This window comes from Mus caroli, unplaced genomic scaffold (genome assembly GCF_978045245.1).
Source record: "Mus caroli unplaced genomic scaffold, Mus_caroli_1 scaffold_4, whole genome shotgun sequence".
NCBI classification, from domain to species: domain Eukaryota; kingdom Metazoa; phylum Chordata; class Mammalia; order Rodentia; family Muridae; genus Mus; species Mus caroli.
The window spans coordinates 126,724,992-126,742,950 of record NW_028227259.1 but is presented as its reverse complement, the minus strand read 5'-3'; the positions used below and the strand labels follow the sequence as shown (position 1 = coordinate 126,742,950).

The following is a 17,959-nucleotide window of genomic DNA, read 5'->3' as shown; positions in this document are numbered from 1 at the left end:
TGACCTCTGTAATGTAGAGGTCAGAGGACAACCTGAGGGTCAGTTCTGTCCTTCCACCATGAGGATCCTGGGTACCAAACGCAAGCCCTGCAGCAAGCACCTCTTCCTGCTAAGCCACGTTGCCAGGCCCTGGAAATAATTTCTAAAAAACGTACTTCACATTTGTCCCTTATCAATGTTAAGATAAATGTTGCTTACACGATCTCATCTCAGAGGCCAGGGACTCTTTTTTTTTTAAATATTTATTTATTTATTTATTTAATGTATGTGAGTACACTGTCACACCAGAAGAAGGCATCAGATCCCATTACAGATGGTTGTGAGCCACCATGTGGTTGCTGGGAATTGAACTCAGGACCTCTGAAAGAGCAGTCAGTACTCTTAACCGCTGAGCCATCTCTCCAGCCCGAGGCCAGGGACTCGTAAGAATGTTAGGGACCATGTGACATGAAATCTTGCAGTAAGTGACTCAAGCTAGAGGTAAGGACGGTGAGGCCCAGGGAGGTGAAGGAACTTGTCCTCAGTCCCTAGGCTCCTGCAACATGGGCACAAACTTAACCTACCAGTGGCTTTTTGGTTTTGTTGTTCTTTCCCCAGTATTGGGACTAGATCCCAGAATGTCATGGGTGTCGTCAGATAAGAGCATATGTACTGTGGATCTATGTTTCCAGCTTCTCATGGGCTCTTTTGACATCTAAGTGAAATTCTCCATGAGTTTATCATGAAGAATAATTCTCCTGTTACTGGGCATGCCTTTCTCCCCCTCAGCTTAGCTTTAACCCACCATGGTTTGCACCTCTTGCTATTTATTTTTCTCCCAGAACCTTTTTCCTATAAGTGAAATGACCAAATGGTTCCTTTAACAGCCTCTTTCCATATTACCAAGTGCCTTCCCAGAAAGCCACCATGGCACTCCTACAGATGTGAGGAGGAGATGGCCCTCTTTTTAAAAGCAATCCCAGTTTGGTAGGTGGAAGTTCTCCCCCCTCCATGTGATTTGCATTTTCCTTGATCGCTGGTGAAGCTGAACTTGCCTTTACAGGTTTATTAGTCAGTCATCTCTCCACGAGTACTTGCCACAGGGCAGCTTTGTCACCGCTGCCTGGCTCTCCCTCTCTCCAGTCTGCACCCAGTCACTCGAGGGAGTCCTGTGAGAAAGAATCTGCTTTCACATTCCATATGCCCCGCAGAACTTTGGTCATAATAAGGACATGTGCCGTGGTTCAGACTTCTATTTCCTCTCCCCCACCCCAGCCACACCTGACTCGCTTTGGGGGCTCCTGCCACACTGCCACACCTCAGAGGCAAAAGGTTCAGAGTGCAAGATTTCCCTTCCACCCAATCTGCCATCCTCAGGCGGTTCCGGAGGGAGGATCGCTCTCTACAGGCAGTACCCAGGCTAGAGCCAGCAGGCCAGTGCCCTTGGTTTTCTCTTCCCAGGAAACTTAAATTCCTATTGCTCTCTGGGGAGGTGAGAGAGCAATGGGGCCAAAGAAAGGACCTCTGTTTCTCATGAGCCTGTGGCCTCAGCTTCCCGGCCTCCCTACTGAGGTTCTGATGGGCTCTCCTAATCTTCAGAGAGGCCTCCTTGGCACTAGAGGGGCATGAGCCATCATCTCCCTTGGGTGTGTGAGCCCCTTCCTCTGGCTGGTGCACAGTGGGTACAGAAGACACCACTCAGAGCTGAAGGAGGCAGACGCTGATGTCCTGGGGTCCAGGAGACTATGCAGGAATTCCCTCCTCCAGGGTCCAGCTGCTTGTCTGGCATTGTCCCTGCGGGTGTGTCTCCTATGCACAGGCACCCAATCTTGCCTGCTACCCCTAGAATTGTTAGCCTCAAGATTGGACAGTGTGACCTCCTCAGTCTCTATGGGCTACCAGAAATATCTCTCAGTTCCTTAGGCAGAGTCAGGGTTCAAAAGCCCATTTCTGTTATCCTCGCCTGTCCCAGCTTTAGAAGATGAAGGGACTGGAGGGTGTTAAGTGCCAAGAAAAAAAAATGTCAGTTGGGGAGGGGCAGGAATCAGAACATGACTCAGCTCACGACGGCACCATTATGCCAACACAGCACCAACAGTGTCCAACACCCCAGTCTGTTCTCTGGCAAAGCAGCCGTTATGCATCAGGGAAACAAAGGCTTAGAAGCCACCTTCTGACCTCAGCCACACGGGACAAAGCTGGGCTGAAGGGCAAATGTCACACAGCAGTGCGTGATGCAGACCAGTGAACTCTGGCTGACCCAGAGAGGACTCGCAGAGCTTCAGCTACAGCAGGTGGAGCCTGCAGGCAGGGATGTAGGATGTGAAGGGGTCCCTGCAGGGATGTAGGATGGGAAGGGGACTTGTGGGACCAGATGTCCTCACAATCCCAGAGGTGGATATGCAGCAGCCGTGGTCAGGATTCTTGACTGGATCCTTCAAGGTACTAAAGAATGCCTAAGATGGCCAAGGTACCTTGTAGATGGATGACCAACAGGAGACAAGAGATAAGAGTTATGGCAAACAATTGGTTTATACAGTCTTGGGGGTTGGCTGGGGAAAGCCCATCCCCTGGCCTGGAAGCTCCCAGAAGCTGTCACATGGGTGAAATTTCTTCTACAGGGAAGCTTTGACTTGATGTCAGATTATAAACTCCTTAAACTCAAGTAATTATAGACACTAATCATCTACAAAGCACACACGCGCACACACACACACACGCATATATACACACACACACACACATGCACACACACGCTCGCATACACACACACACACACACACACACATACACACACACAGCAGAGCAGAGCAGCAGTTTGAGACTGACATGGGCTGTGGAAGTCTTGGAAGGGAAGAGGGAGGAAGGAGGAGAACCTTCCATAAACTTGGAGCCAGGCGTCAGTGACACACTTTTAATCCCAGCACTTGGCGATAGAGGCAGGTCAATTTCAGAGTTCAAAGCCAGCCTAGACTATGGAGGAAATTCCAGGGCAGCCAGTGCTGCACAGAGAAACCCTGTCTCGAAGACATGTTCAAGCCACGTCATAGTAAACGAGGGTCATTTTAGTTAACATTTGCTTCTCCTTTGGTTGTGAGGACTTCTCGGGTAGACACAACATTAAGTGGAGATGAAGCTTAACATTGCGTGTGACTAGGATAAACCAAGAGAAGGGAACCAAGTCAGCGTGTGAGAGCTGTACCATGAATCCTGTTATCTTTCCTTATCCCCACAGTCTCCAACTAGGGCTGGGGATGCAGCTCAAAATGCTAGATTGCTTTGCCTGGCAGGCAGGCCCAGGGCTAGGCTCTTCTGCCCAGCCCCAACACCACCAGAACATGTGCAGTGGCAAAAACCATCACTGCAGCAATCTGAAGGTACAGGCTGGAGCAGCTCAAGTTCAAGGTCACCCTGAGCTATGAGACACAGCTTTCAGACAGTAGAGTGGGGGCCAATCTCTACAACGGAAGGCTGCTTTGTTTTAACCTTGGGAGCCAGGGAGGAAAATGGGTCTGTCATGGATCTCTTCTGCAGTGACACCTCATTTTCCCAAGGCCGATTCAGGACAGGTCAGTTTGTTGACAGGTCCCTGCCTGCCCATGTGTCCAGCAGACAGGGAGTCAACTCCAGCCGAGGTCAACCAGCTGGGGAATCCATGGACTGAAAGCGAGACTGAGGTTTCTAAAACTTCCCTTGTCTCCTCCTACTTCATTCTCTCCATCACTGGGACCACAGGTCAAGCTCCTAAGGAAGAGGAATAATGGCTGATGGTCTCCTGTGGCTCCTTCCATGTCTACCTCCATTCCAGCAAGCGCCAAGGGACCCCGGAATATCCCTGAATTAAGGGGATGATAGTGGTAGGGGCTGGAGAAGCTACAGGCGCTGGGCTGACTGAACCCTGGTAGGAAGATGAGTCAGAAACACCAGCCCAGGACCAGCAGTGACAGTCTTGCCTGTCTGTAGGCATACTGGAAAGCAAAGGGACTCCATGAAAAAGGAACAAGTCCTTCACACACCCTTTCCTGTGACTTAGAACACCGTGTGACCCTGGAAGACTGAGGCACTGACAGACTCCTAGGATCATAGGCGGCCTCGAGGCTCCAAAACAAAACAAAACAAAACAACCAAAAAACCCAAGAGGACGTTCCCACAAAAGATGTAGATTGTGAGCACCTGCTCCCGGCAGAGCCAGCTTCCTCCTTTCAGTGGCCCCAAGAACAGAATGACAGAATGAGGTCACCAGCTCCTCCTGACAGTCAAATCTTCCTCCTGAGGAGAAAGAGGAGGGAAATAAGGGGGGAGAAACAGTACCTCCCAGTCTTAGGGAGTTGAAACCAGCCAGCCCAGGACTGGAGGGGTTTCAAGCAGTAGACACTCCATCCAGAGCCTGAGCCAGGCTCTATCATGAAACGCCCCGGGGAGTTCTAACTAAGGGATGCACAGGGTGGGGCTGCCAGACCTGGGGCACCCTAAGGAGCCAGAGTTGAATTGCAGGAAGGATAGGCTCGCCCAAGTGGTGGGGGTAAAGGTTAGGGGCAAGGCTTGTAAGCGAAAGGGTGTGGTGCGATGTTGGAAATTGAGAAAGAAATATCAGCTTAGTGGCTCTCAGGCCTGGCATCTCAGCTGCTTGGAGACTGAGACAGGAGGATCTCGAGTTCAAGGTTAGCCTGGGCAACTTTGTGAGCCCCTGTCTCAAAACATTAAAAAGGCTTGGCCTATAGCCTGATGGTAGAGTACTCTCCTGCTGTGTGAGCAACCAAGTTCAACACCCAGTAATAATAAACATTAAACACACACACACACACACACACACACACACACACACACGGAACATCTGATCTAACAATCCCGTTACTGCGTGCCTGGGCAGAGAGAACCCAAGAACATTGCAGGCTGTCTTGGAGAGGTGTCCGTACATTACAGCACTGTTCACAATAGCTCAAACCATGCAAATGCCTGTCAGTGGATAGTTAAATAATAAACACCGGGAGATTCCCTCTGTGACCCCAGGGAGATATCAAGGTGATTTGGTTACCCACATTTTAGGGGCAGGGTGCTGAGGGTGGAACCCAGAGCCATACCCCAAGCCTTTCTTTTTTTTTTCCTTTTTTTTTTTAAATGTAGGTATAAATGTGTGGATGGATGGATTTTTGAGACAAGGACTTTCTATGTATCCTGAAACTGTGTAGACCAGGATAGCCTCCAAGCCAGAGGTCTGCTTGTCTCTGCCTCCCGTGTGCTGGGAGGTATGTGCCACCCTACCATGTTTGTGCCTAGTCTTACTGCATCTTGTCATGGACAAAACGTAATTCAGGACATCCCTGAGAAGACTGCTCTTTTCTAAAGGGACCTGAAAGATCAGTGAATCTGAGGGAGAAGGGAGGGGCGGGGGGTGGGAGGGATAAGGGTGGGGTTGGGAGAAGTGGAGGGAGAGGAGGCTGCAGTCAGGATGCAGGAGAGAAGGGTACATTTTAAAAAGTAATTACATCTTTAATTTCATTTTTATTTTCAATTATGTAGTGTGTGTGTACGTGTGTGTGCATGTGACATGTGTGTGCGTGTGACACGTGTGTGCGTGTGTGTGACATGTGTGAAGGAGACAGGACAGGTTTTCAGTAGTCTGTTCTCTTTCCTCGCTGTTGTCTGGCAGGGTCTCTTGTTACTGCAGCTTGAAGTCTGCATACTCCAGCTCCCAGACCATTCTCTTGTCTTCTGTCTCCCACCTCACGTTAGGGTGCTGGGATTACAGACATGAGCTACCTCATCTGGCTCTCAGCGAGGGTTCAGGTGAGCTCCGCACGGTTGCTCCATAAATGCTTTAGCTGTTTGTTTGTCTGTCTGTTCATTCATTCATTCATTCATTCATCCATCCATCCATTAATTCATTTATTCATTCATTTATTTATGATTTTAACCTGCTGAGCTATCTCACTGTCCCCTCTGACAAACCAGGAAGTGTGAACACCGTTTTAGTTGCTTCGCCCAAAGACCACACCGTCAATTGACACTGACTACCAAGTCTCTTACTTTCTTTCTCTAGTTGCCAAAAGGTGAGCGGTTGGTGCTAAATCACCCAGCTGAAGAACAGGCAGCTCACAAGATGGAGCGCCCCTCTGTGGATGGGTGAACCTCCTCTCGAGGCTCTCCTGAGCCTGTTCTCTTCTGCTACTCTAGGCTCTCCCCTCCTCACTAGCTTGCTCTCTGGTTGACATTTGGCTGTCCTCAGCTGTATTTCTTCTGACCCCGTGTACCTAGGTCCCTGATCTGGGGTCTGGAGGAGGTAGGGCCTCTCCTTTCTTGGATTTGTACCAGTTTCTCATTAAGGTATTGTTCCTGGGTACAATGGGCTCCGGGCTCGCACCTTGATGTACTTCCCCTTTTGCGTGCACAGGGAGCTAGCTGGGCATTCACCATGCCTCTTTCCCATTGTCCCTGGGGTGGGAGGTAATCAAACTCTCTAGTTGGAACCTTGGGTGAGCCAAGGTCAGCAAGATGTGTGGCACTGAGATGCCACCCCGCGAAGGGAAGGGACTCCATGGCGGCTCACCTTGTTTGGGGCTTTGTTTGCGTTGCCGTGCAGTTGTAATGGAAAACGAATAAAAATAAAAATCCCAGGGCCCTTTTTGGCCAGGGCTTGGGAAGTTAATCCCATTGTCCTGGCCAAATGCCAGCTCAGGTCCACGCAGTTCGCAGTCGTTGGCCTCCTGCAGATCGCTGCGGGGATGGGGGGGGGGGGGGACGCGCCCGGCCCCGCCCCACCCCCCACCCCCTCGCTCTGACTGCAACAGCTGTCCATGCCCCACCCATGAAGAGGCTGCATTTCTGCAGGACTCAAAGGGGCCTTCTCTCCCTTGGCTAGGTCTGGGAGGAGGGACAAAACCTAGGTCAGGACAAGACAAGGGTCAGGAAATTAAACTGCTGTTTGCAGCCGGGGAGATCTGTGTCCGAACACTTTCACACACCACAGAATCACTGGCTTCTGTCGTGAAAAAGGCTTTCAGGAATCGCTAATGTCTTCCTAAAACTCCTGCGTAGAGCCTCTCCCTTCGTTTTAGGCAGATTTAAAAAGGTTTTTTATCTAAAGTACCTCCGAGTTTATCTCCGTAGAGCGTGCTGTTGTGGTGTCGTCTGATTGCTTCCCCTAATGCTTAGCTCTCTTTCCTTTACGAGATTTAGTATATTTTATGATATGAAGAATTGACCCGGGCCGGCGAGATGGCTCAGCGGGTAAGAGCATTGACTACTCTTCCGAAGGTCCTGAATTCAATTCCCAGCAACCACATGGTGGCTCACAACCACCCGTAATGAGATCTGACGCCCTCTTCTGGTTCCTCTGAAGTCAGCTACAGTGAAATAAATCTTTGCGGGAGCAAACAGGGACTGAGCAAGCAAAATTTACTGAGCTGGGTTGACCGGAGCGATCAGAGGTCCTAAAACTTCAGTTCCCAGCAACCACATGGAGGCTCACAACCATCTGTACAGCTACAGTGTACTCACATACATATAATAAATAAATCTTTTTTAAAAATTGATCCGGACGTGATGGCGCACGCCTTTTATCCCAGCACTCGGGAGGCAGAGGCAGGCGGATTTCTGAGTTCTGAGGCCAGCCTGGTCTACAAAGTGAGTTTCAGGACAGCCAGGGCTATACAGAGAAACCCTGTCTGCCTCATCTTCTTGAATGCTATACAGACCACATGTGTGTACCATACCTAGCTCTGTTTTGTAAGTATGTGACTTCAACAAGTGACAACCTGAGAACCAATTATCAGATTCTGGTGTGTGTGGGGCGGGGGGGGGGGGGCTGTTAATAGAAATGACAATGACACCTGACACCTGAACCTAAGGATGGAAGGACATAACACGGGACTCCTGGGCGTAGTGCACAAGTGGAGAGTTTGCCAAGGATAACGTCTGCCTTCCCAGTTTCTTTTCCCGTTTGGTCTTAATTAGCCTGATTCCATGTGTGTATTTGACTGTTTTCTAGAATTATGTTATGTCCCACTGAAGTCCTTGCTGGAATGTTCCAAAGGTTTCCAGCTCAGGTTTTCTCTTAAGAAAGAAGGATGAGATGGGGCGGGGACACAGTTCAGCTGGTGAAGGGCTTGCCCAGCATGCACGGTTCCCAGCTCTGTATTGTAATCCCAGCACTCGGGAGATAGAAGCAGGAGAGTCAGAGTTTAAAGGTCACCCCCAGCCTGGGATACAGGAGATCTTATCTCAAAAAAAAAAGCAAAAATAAAGAAATATGTAAATAAAATAAGGCTAGAGAAGAGAAGGGGACAGGTATTTTTCTGGACATTCCTCGTGTGGGTGCACGTTTGTAAATGTCGGGCTGTACCTCCAGCCCCTGCTTGCTTTTCCTTGGGTCAGAGAAGCCTCTGCCAGGATGTTCTTTGGCCTCAAAACGTCCCCTCCCACAAGCTGCCATGGCTGATCTTTGGGGGATAGCTGAGATTTGAAGAGAAAGCTTCAAGTGAGGGCTGATTACTTTTTGGGGGTGGGGGTGGGTGTTGGCCTTGCGTTTGCTGCCTTCCAGGAAGAAGGAGGGCTCTGCTCTCCTCTGATGAGTCATGGGAGAGAAACTTCCAATGTTTGCAAACATCCAGGGCCAACCCTCGGGAGAGCTTGCTGGGGCTGTGTGGAGCTCCCACCAGGGCTCCCAGGACCCACCTGAGAGGACCTCAGGGGGAGAGGGGGAGAGGTTCTGCCTTCGCCTGTGCTGGAAAGCAGCCAAGGAAATAGGACCGTTGTATGTCTCGGGGCTCCAGCATGTGAGGCACAGGAGAGGGCCTCCTATAGGGGTTTCTGTCTACAAATCAGGCCCCAGACTGGGTCATACGAGAAGGTCACGGGCAGGAAGTAGGCTTTTGAGGCAGCTCAGTTGGCGAAGTACCTACATCATAACCCAAAACCCCAAATTACCCTACGCTTTCTCTAGAGGCCTGCCCATCTGCAGAAGGGATCCTAGACCAGAGAATCCCAGACTCCAAAGTGGATACCCAGACCCACGGGTGAAGGGTATGGCAGAAAAGAAGGCAGGGCCCGGGGGGGGGGGGGGGAGTAGTCCGCAGGGGTCTTCCTTTCCAGGGAAGATGGAGAAGCAGGTTAGGGAAGGGTTGAGGCTGGTGGTTTGCTGGGATCTGCCGTGCCTCAGCTCAGTCTGCCTGAGCCAGATGGAGCCTATGATGCAGGCACCCAGATGGAATGGCTCAGGCATGTCAGACACACTTCTCTCGGGATACACAGCGTTCCCCCTCCTTCCCGCTCGCCAAAAGGAGGAATCACAAGGTGACTCGGGCCAGCGGCCAGACCCCTGGGATTTGCGGAGAGCTATCGGGTGGCCAGAGTGGGGATCACAATAGACGCCTAACCGTGCTCACGGCTCTACCAATCACCCTTTCCGCTATTGTGGGACGTCAAGGGAACCAGCTGGTCAACCTTGGGAACAAAGATCCTGTTCTAGGAAACTGTCCACAGCAACCCTATCTGTCGCTTGCTCTATCTGTCCTTGGGATCCTGCCAGCCTGAAACTCTACCTGTTCACTATTGCTACCCCCACTGGGGAGCAGGACCTTGGCAATTAGCAGGGCCCCTGGAGCCTCCAGCCTACCTCGGAGAGCCTCACCGTCATTCACCAGCGAAGAGTGGGGGAGACGGGGAAGGGGAGGGGTGCAAGGAGGACAGAGGAGAGAAACTTTAGAAATGTTTCCACAAAAATCAAAGAGCAAGCAAATGGAGGCAGGAATTGTTGCTATATTTAAAGTGCGTTTTGCCCCGTTGGGAGCCACAGCTTTGAAAGCCATCCCATAATTCTTTGCTTTTGCACTGCTCTATGACTTTCTGTCTCTTTTCTTTTTTTCTTTCTCCGTGAAGATGGCAATGCTTTGGGCCACCCTGCACACCCCACACACACCACCCCCACCACCCCCAGCAGCAGCTGCAAAGAGAGAAAAGGGTTTTATTAATTAATTAGTTGGATATGTGCTGGTACCTGTGGCCCGCTGGGCGCTGTGCTGGCTGCTGGGGACACCAAAAGGAGAGGGTTAAAGGGTCTCAGAGACAACAGTCATCATCCGTTTAATCTGACCACTTGTTATTACCTGCAGACCCCTGGTCTCCTGGGCCTTATAATTTGTCGTCAGAAGAGAGGTGATGGTGGGTGGGTGACATTGCCATATTATTATTCGCATGTGACTGTGCCTATTTATTATTCCTTCTGCCCCGAGGAGACTGAACTTCTTGGCTCTGGATATTCTGTATTATTTATGGCTCCCTCTTCTAAAGGACATGACCTCTCACTCACCCTTGTCACCCTCACACAGGGGCCCGTGGCTTGGATGGGTGGAGATGCAGGCTGGCAGCTGAGCTTGTCAGTCTGGACGTGGAAATGTGTGTGTCATGTGTCCGTGGGTGGAGTTAAAGCAATGTCGAAAGGGTTGAAGATGGGGAAGAATGGCCAGTCCTGGGCCTTGATTCAGAGTCAAGGAGGGAGAGAGGCTTGAAAATGAGGCTTAGTTAGTGTGTTGGCATTGAGTACCTACTACTGTGAGGGTGAATCTCTGTGAGCCGAGGCTAGCCCAGTCTACACAGTGAGTTCCAGGATAGCTAGGGCTACCTTGGGAGATCCCGTCTCAAAAATAAGTAAGTAAATAAATAGATGGCTTTGCTAAACTAGTGAGTTACAGACGAGGAGTATCTAGGAACTGCATCTGCCACCCCCTGGGACAGCCGGGAAGTGGAGGTGACTTTGCCTGGGTCAGCCATCGTCAGTCTGGACTCCCAGGAAGCCTCACATTCATAAGCATCAGCTAAGAGCTGGGGTTTCCAACACTCATCCATGAAAAAGACACTTAGTTATGCACAGGAGGAGGGGCACTCGGGGAGGAGGGGGAGTCCGCAACGGTGGTCACAAAGGACTAGTGTGTGATCAGTGGCACATGTCATATGTGGCATGCTTGAGTGAACGTGTCTCCACACAAAGCCTGACAGAGTGGTGGTCTGGAGCCCCTTGTGGACAAGGACTGGTGAGCACAGCTCTCCCATTAAATTCTCATGGACAGCCGAGAATGGCAGTGCACACTGTCAAACCTAGCACTCAGGAGGCCTGGGGCAGAAGAACCTGGGATTTGCATCCAGCCAGTATCTCAATACTGTGCCCCCACCCCCACCCCAGCCATCGTATCACTCAACAAGCACACAGCCCGAGAAGCGAGAGGTGGCAGATGGGATCCTGTCAGAGGTCTTGGCTCCTTCTGGCCTCTCAGTCTAAGCATTTCATGATGCCAAGTTTGGTCCTGGTGCTTAAATGGGTATTTCTCATAGTACATGACCTTCAAGTTACATCAACCAAGGGAAGGGCGACGGACGATCCAACAATATCTGACAGACTATCAGGGGATAAAGAGGCAGGAACATCCTTAAAGATCCTTACTTTCTTGACTTTGGAACTTCTGGTCAAGATTCATTCACATTCAGTTGATTAGCTTTTTCTTTTTTTTTAATTTAACTTTTTTTTGGGGGGGGTTGGGGGGGTTCAAGACAGGGTTTCTCTGTGTAGCCCTGGCTGTCCTGGAACTCACTCTGTAGACCAGGCTGACCTCGAACTCAGAAATCCACCTGCCTCTGCCTCCCAAGTACTGGGATTAAAGGCGTGTGCCACTACTGTCCAGCTCTTAATTTAACTTTTATATGCTATGGAGGTTTGAATATTGGAAGTGGCACTATTAGGAGGTGTGGCCTTGTTGGAGTATGTGTGTCATTGTGTAGGTGGAGCTTGAGGGCTCCTAGTGCTCAAGCTCTGCCCATTTTCGGAAGAGAACCTCCTCCTCCTCCTCCTGCTGCTCCTCCTCCTCCTCCTGCTGCTGCTGCTGCTCCTCCTCCTCCTGCTGCTGCTGCTGCTGCTCCTCCTCCTCCTCCTCCTGCTGCTGCTGCTCCTCCTCCTCCTCCTGCTGCTGCTCCTCCTCCTCCTCCTGCTGCTGCTGCTGCTGCTCCTCCTCCTCCTCCTCCTGCTGCTCCTCCTCCTCCTGCTGCTGCTGCTGCTGCTGCTCCTCCTCCTCCTCCTCCTCCTCCTCCTCCTCTTTCTCCTCGTCTCTTCCTGGCTGCCCTTGGATCAAGATGTAAAACTCTCAGCTCCTTCTCCAGCACCATGTCTACCTGTATGCTGCCATGCTTTCCCGCCATGATGAGAATGGACTGAACCTCTGAAACTGTAAGCCAGCCCCGATTAAATGCTGTCCTTTCTAAGAGTTGCCTTGGTCACGGTGTCTGCTCACAGTTGTGAGCTGCCCACAGCACTGGGGGTTGAACTTGGGATCTCTGGAAGAGCACTAGTACTCTTCACCACGGAGCCATCTTTCCAGCCGCCGCCCCCGCCCCCCTGTTAGGTATTTTTAATCTGGAATGAGTAGCTAAAAGACCTGTTGGATAGTGATATAGTCATTCTGTTTGTTAAATTGTGTGTAAATCAAATCTGAGATGCATCTTTAGAACACTGTTTAGGGTTGGAGAGGCCACTGAGCAGTTAGGAGCATGTTTTACCCTCTGTGGGCACTAGGCATATAATATATTATACACACACACACACACACACATATATTATATATACACACATATGTGTGTGTGTGTGTGTGCATATAATGTACATATGTAGTGTGGTGGTTTGTCTAGGTATGGCCCCATAGACTCACTTGTTTGAATACTTGGCCTGTAGGGAGTGGCACTATCTGGAGGTGTGGCCTTGTTGGAGTAGGTGTGGCTTTGCTGGAGGAAGATGGGGTGGGCCTTGAGGTCTCTTATGCTCAAGCTACACCCAGTGTGACACACAGTCCCCTTTCTGCTGCGTGAGGATCAAAATGCAGAACTCTCAGCTCCTTCTCCAGCACATGTCTACCTGCATGCTGCCATGCTTCCCGCCATGATGATAATCTCTGAAACTGTAAGCCAGCCCCAAGTAAATGTTGTCCTTTATAAGAGTTGCTTTGGTCATGCTGTCTCTTCACAGCAGTAAAACCCTAAAAACACATATAAAAGACAAGATACTCATACACATAAAATAAATCCTTTTTTTTGTTTTTCCTTTTATTGAGAATAGATTCTTTTTTTTCATACAATACATCCTAATTATAGTTTTCTCTCCCACCACCCCTTCCAGTTGCAATTCTCCTGCCCTCCAGATCCACTCCCTTTCTGTCTCTTGTTAGAAAAGAACAGGCTTCTAAGAAATAGCAACCAAACATAAGAAAATAAAATATTACATGAAACTATCATTTTCAAAGTGAAATGCTTCACAAATTTGCATATCCCCCTTGCATGGGGGCCATGCTAATTTTCTCTGTGTCCCTTTGGTATATGTGCTGCCAGAGTGAGCACAAGTCTAAAAATTTTTTTAAAGAGAGAGAGAAACAATGTCTTGCAGAGGACTTTAGTTCTTCCAGTCCCCATGTTGGATGATTCACAAGCTGTAACTTCAGTTCAGGGGGATGTAGCGCCCTCTCCTGGCCTCTTTAGGTACCTGCACTCATTTGCACATACTCCCAAACAGATACACAACACAAACACAGAGTTAAAACTAAATAAATCTTGGGGCTGGAGAGATGCTTCAGTGGTTAAGAACACTGGCTACTCTTCCAAAGGACCCAGGTTCTAGTCTCAGCACCCACATGGCTGCTTACAATCATCTGTAACTCCAGTTCTACGGGATCTGATGCTGCCTTCTAGCCTCCACAGCAGTACCTAGGCATATATGTGAGCAGAACATTCATTCCCATTTAAAAAAATCTTTTTAAAAAGACTGCTTGATGATAAGACTAAAAAAGATCATAATAAGCACACAAAAAAAAACCATTCAATTATAGCAGGGCTCAGTGCCTGGGACAGAAAAATCAACAAGCTAAGTATACCATAAATAGCTTTAATGGGGCTATGATTTGTACGCAAAGGACTTGATTTGAGTTCACTGCTAGTACTGTGTAAATGGAAGGACAGAGGTGGGTCAGGCTTAGACTTGATTTTTTTTTTTTTTTTTCCGAGACAGGGTTTTTCTGTGTAGCCCTGGCTGTCCTGGAACTCACTCTGTAGACCAGGCTGGCCTCAAACTCAGAAATCCACCTGCCTCTGCCTCCCGAGTGCTGGGATTAAAGGCGTGCACCACCACTGCCCAGCAGGCTCAGACTTGTATGCTCAGTACTGGGCGTGTCCAGAGAGGTCGAGGGGCTGAGACTCGCTATAGGAGAACAGCTCAGTGCCCAGCTGCTCTTTTTAGTGAGGAAAGGTCACATTAGTGGGATTAAGATCTGGAAATACTCAAAAGGAGTCACACAAAGAGGGATTTGAGTTTGTTCAAGGTGGTTTCAGAGAGTTAAATAAGAACGGATGTAGCTAGGAAAAGGTGGACACAGCCCAAAATGGGGCTGCTTTAATGATTGGAGCTGTCCAAATATGGAGCAGGCTGCCTCTTGTGGCCCCCATCACCTCCCAGGAGGCCTGCAGAGGGCTGAGACCTGGCCAAGGCCTCTTTTGCAAGTCACCCCCTAGCTTTTCTATCGGAATAGCTTTTTAAACTAACCTGCTTTTTGTTAGCTAATGTCCTCTTTTATCCGTGCCTCTGAAGGTCTTTGATCACACTTCATCTTTCTGCATTGCACACTGCGTCTTTCCTTTCTCTTCCTGTCCCCAAGTGATTAAGTACGTGGTTCTGAGCCTTGCTGGAAGAGGGTAACCTTTCTTATTAAAGCCTTGCAAACAAGGAGCAGAGTAGAGCATTGCCCAGAAAACAGACTGAGCCCCAGTTTGCTTTCTCTCTCTCTTTTTTTTTAAGGCAGGTTCTCACTAAGCTGGCCTGGAATTCACTATGTAGACCAGGTTAGCCTAAAGCTCATCCTCACCTGCTCTGCCTCTGCCTCCTGAGCGCTGGGGTTACAGATGTTCATGACTACATCATGCCGCCACCGCCTTCTTCTTCTTCTTCTTCTTCTTCTTCTTCTTCTTCTTCTTCTTCTTCTTCTTCTTCTTCTTCTTCTTCTTCTTCTCCTCTTCTTCTTCTTCTTCTTCTTCTTCTTCTTCTTCTTCTCCTCCTCCTCCTCCTCCTTCTCCTTCTCCTCCTCCTCCTCCTCCTTCTTCTCCTCCTCCTTCTTCTTCTCCTTCTCCTCCTCCTCCTCTTCTTCCTCCTCCTCCTCTTCCTCCTTCTTTTAAAGTGAGACCAACCCTTTAATTTGTTTCTCCCAACTTTATTTCTACATAAAAGGGACCATGGATTCTGCCTCTGGGAGTCTTGGGTTCATGATCAGTTTTGCCAACCTCTAAGCAAAGAAGTGCCCAGCTAGAAAGCATATTAATGTTTCAGAGAGCAGTCCAACCTTCAGTAGGAAATGCTTTGCAGAGAACATTCCAGAAGGGCAATGGAATATAGTCCCAGGATCTCTGAGACTATAGGTGTTGTCTTTTCTGGGAGGGCAGTTTTGCCTTCTTTTTGTTTTGTTTAAGATTTATTTATTTATTATTATATGTAAGTACACTGTAGCTGTCTTCAGATGCACCAGAAGAGGGTGTCAGATCTCATTACGGGTGGTTGTGAGCCACCATGTGGTTGCTGGGACTTGAACTCAGGACCTTCGGAAGAGCAGTCAGTGCTCTTAACCACTGAGCCATCTCTCCAGTCCTTCTTTTTGGTTTAAACCTAAGCTTCACAGCCATTCTTCTCATAGGCAAGTGGTCCAGAGGCCAAAATAAATCCAGCTTATTGTTGAATGGAAAAATCAATACACTGGAGCTGAGCAGACGTTTGCTGAGGCCTTAGTGCTGGCAGAGCCCTTCCCAAGTAACTGATGGGTTGAGGAGGGTAGGACTCTCATTGGTTTCATGCATTTAAACTGTAGGTACTCAATAAATGATGAGCAGATGTTGGGGACTGTGCTTTGTACTGAGTGTGGACCAGACAGACAAACTTTGTTTTCAAGTCTGGATGTCCTACAAGATGCTAGGAGGCAGGCAGCGAGCAGCTAAACAAAATCTACAGTGTATTTTCCATAGATAAGTGCTAGGGCAGCGGAGACCCTTGAATAATGTGATAGTAGGCATCCTGGGGAGGGGAGCGGCTTTAGATAATAAAAGCATCTTTCTGGGGCTCAGGGATTTAGCTCAGTGGTAGAGTGCTTGCCTAGCAAGCTCAAGGCCCTGGGTTCGGTCCTCAGCTCTGGAAAAAAAAACAAAAAAACACCAAACATCTTTCAGGAGGGGACGGGACAAGGAGGAAGATGGCCTGAGGGAAAAACTGGGAACCCGTGTTGTATGGTACACCTCCATCCCCTGAAGGAGGGGACTATAGAAGAAAAGCCAAACCCAGTTAGCATCTCAGACAAACTAAGAGAGGCCATGACCTTCCACTCTCAGTGCCCCTTGCTGTAGGTGTGACAGAACTGGAATCCAGCTAGGAGGGAGACCCACCAGCTCTCCATCCCTCCCACCCCCTCACCCCCACCTCGCAGGCAGTCACCTGATCCTCCAGAAGAGGCTGTGACCTAACCAGTTTCCACCTTGCTTCTAGGGAGTGCATTGCTATACACTAGAATTTTTGTTTGTTTGTTTCGTGTAGGGTTCTGTTGGTCCTGTTCCAAGTATCAATCAGAACTGCGTGCCAGCCTCCACTCCTTGGAAATAATTAAATGAAGTGACGTACTTGATTTTTTTTTTCAGTCGGGTAAAGCACCATGATTTGCATCTGCTGAAGGAATCTATCTTAAGTCTTTAGGCGGAGCCTTGTGGGACGTCTCAAGTGATGGGGGGGGGGTGGCGTTGCTAAACACTCAAGAAGACGAAATGCTTTATTTAGCAATCTATGCCCTTCATGAAGCCGCTTTTTGTGAAAATATTTGCGAATTCAATGCAAAGGGCCTCCTCCCTGTTAAGTATGGCTTCCCACATTCCTCTGCTTTTTAATTTTATTTTGTATGTTTGAGACAAGGTCCAACGTGGAAGACTGCTTCTAAACTCCTTCAGTGTCTGTCCATGACCTTGAACTCTTGATCCCGTGGCTTCCACTTCTGTGCGTGAGATCACAGGCGGGCTCCGTATGGCCCCTCTTTATATTGGCAAAATTACCTTGCATGCTAGGCTCTGTACAGACCTCACGGAAACAACAGATGATCTGTGGTTTAAGAATAGATTTGGGATTGAAGGCTCCTTCTCTCGCATTGGGGGAAGTGGAAGTCTTATATAGCAGCCATCATTTGGAAGCCAAAGCCAAGCCACCTAGCATAGCTGCTACAGCATAACCTGTGACTTCTATGCAGACGTGTGTCAAAGGCTGTGTGAGTTACTAAAAACGAAATAAAACTTCCTCCTTCCTCCCCCAAAAGTGGGATTCCCTGTCGGGGCACAGAACCCGCAGGGAAAGGAAGGGCTGGTGTTGGCGTGCGATGGAGATGAGGCTTTCGGCTGGGGGTGTGGGATGCGGTGTTCCCGAGGCGACAGATGAGCGCTTTTGGCTGTGTGGGAAGGGAACTGCGGAATTCCTCCCCTTGGTGGCTGAGGGGGGCTCTGAAGGAGACATTAGGATGCAGAGCGCGGCTCGCGCTGCCCAGGACGCGGAGGCAAGCCAAGGACACCAGTGCGAGCGCGCCTCGGCCCCCCGGCGTTCCCGAGCCTCCCTGCCAACGCGCGGTCCCAGCCAGTCCCCAACCTCAGCGGCAGGGCAACCAGCACAGAGCGCCCACCCGTGAGCTCCACGCTCTATCCCCGCGCGCGGTCGAAACAGGAAAAGCCGTGGCCCCGGAAAAGTCAGGCTCACCCTCCGCCCGCCCCGGTGGCCGCAGCGCAGCGAGCACAGCGCGGACGCGGAGGCGGCCCTGGCCCGGTGCGCGCGCACAGGCGCCGCGCGCGGCCTCGATCCGGGTTCCTGGGGGGCGGCGCGCGGGAGGAGGCGGGGCCTGCCGGCGGCGTGGGCGCGCGGCGCGCGCGCGCGGGAGGGCGTCGGGGGAGGGGG

At 50.0% G+C, this 17,959-nt stretch overlaps 1 pseudogene; it reads right to left on the bottom strand.

Annotated features, from left to right (window-relative positions):
- Positions 1–13,249: 13,249 nt before the first annotated feature.
- On the bottom strand, positions 13,250–13,350 carry LOC115031164 (U6 spliceosomal RNA; annotated as a pseudogene).
- Positions 13,351–17,959: the final 4,609 nt, after the last annotated feature.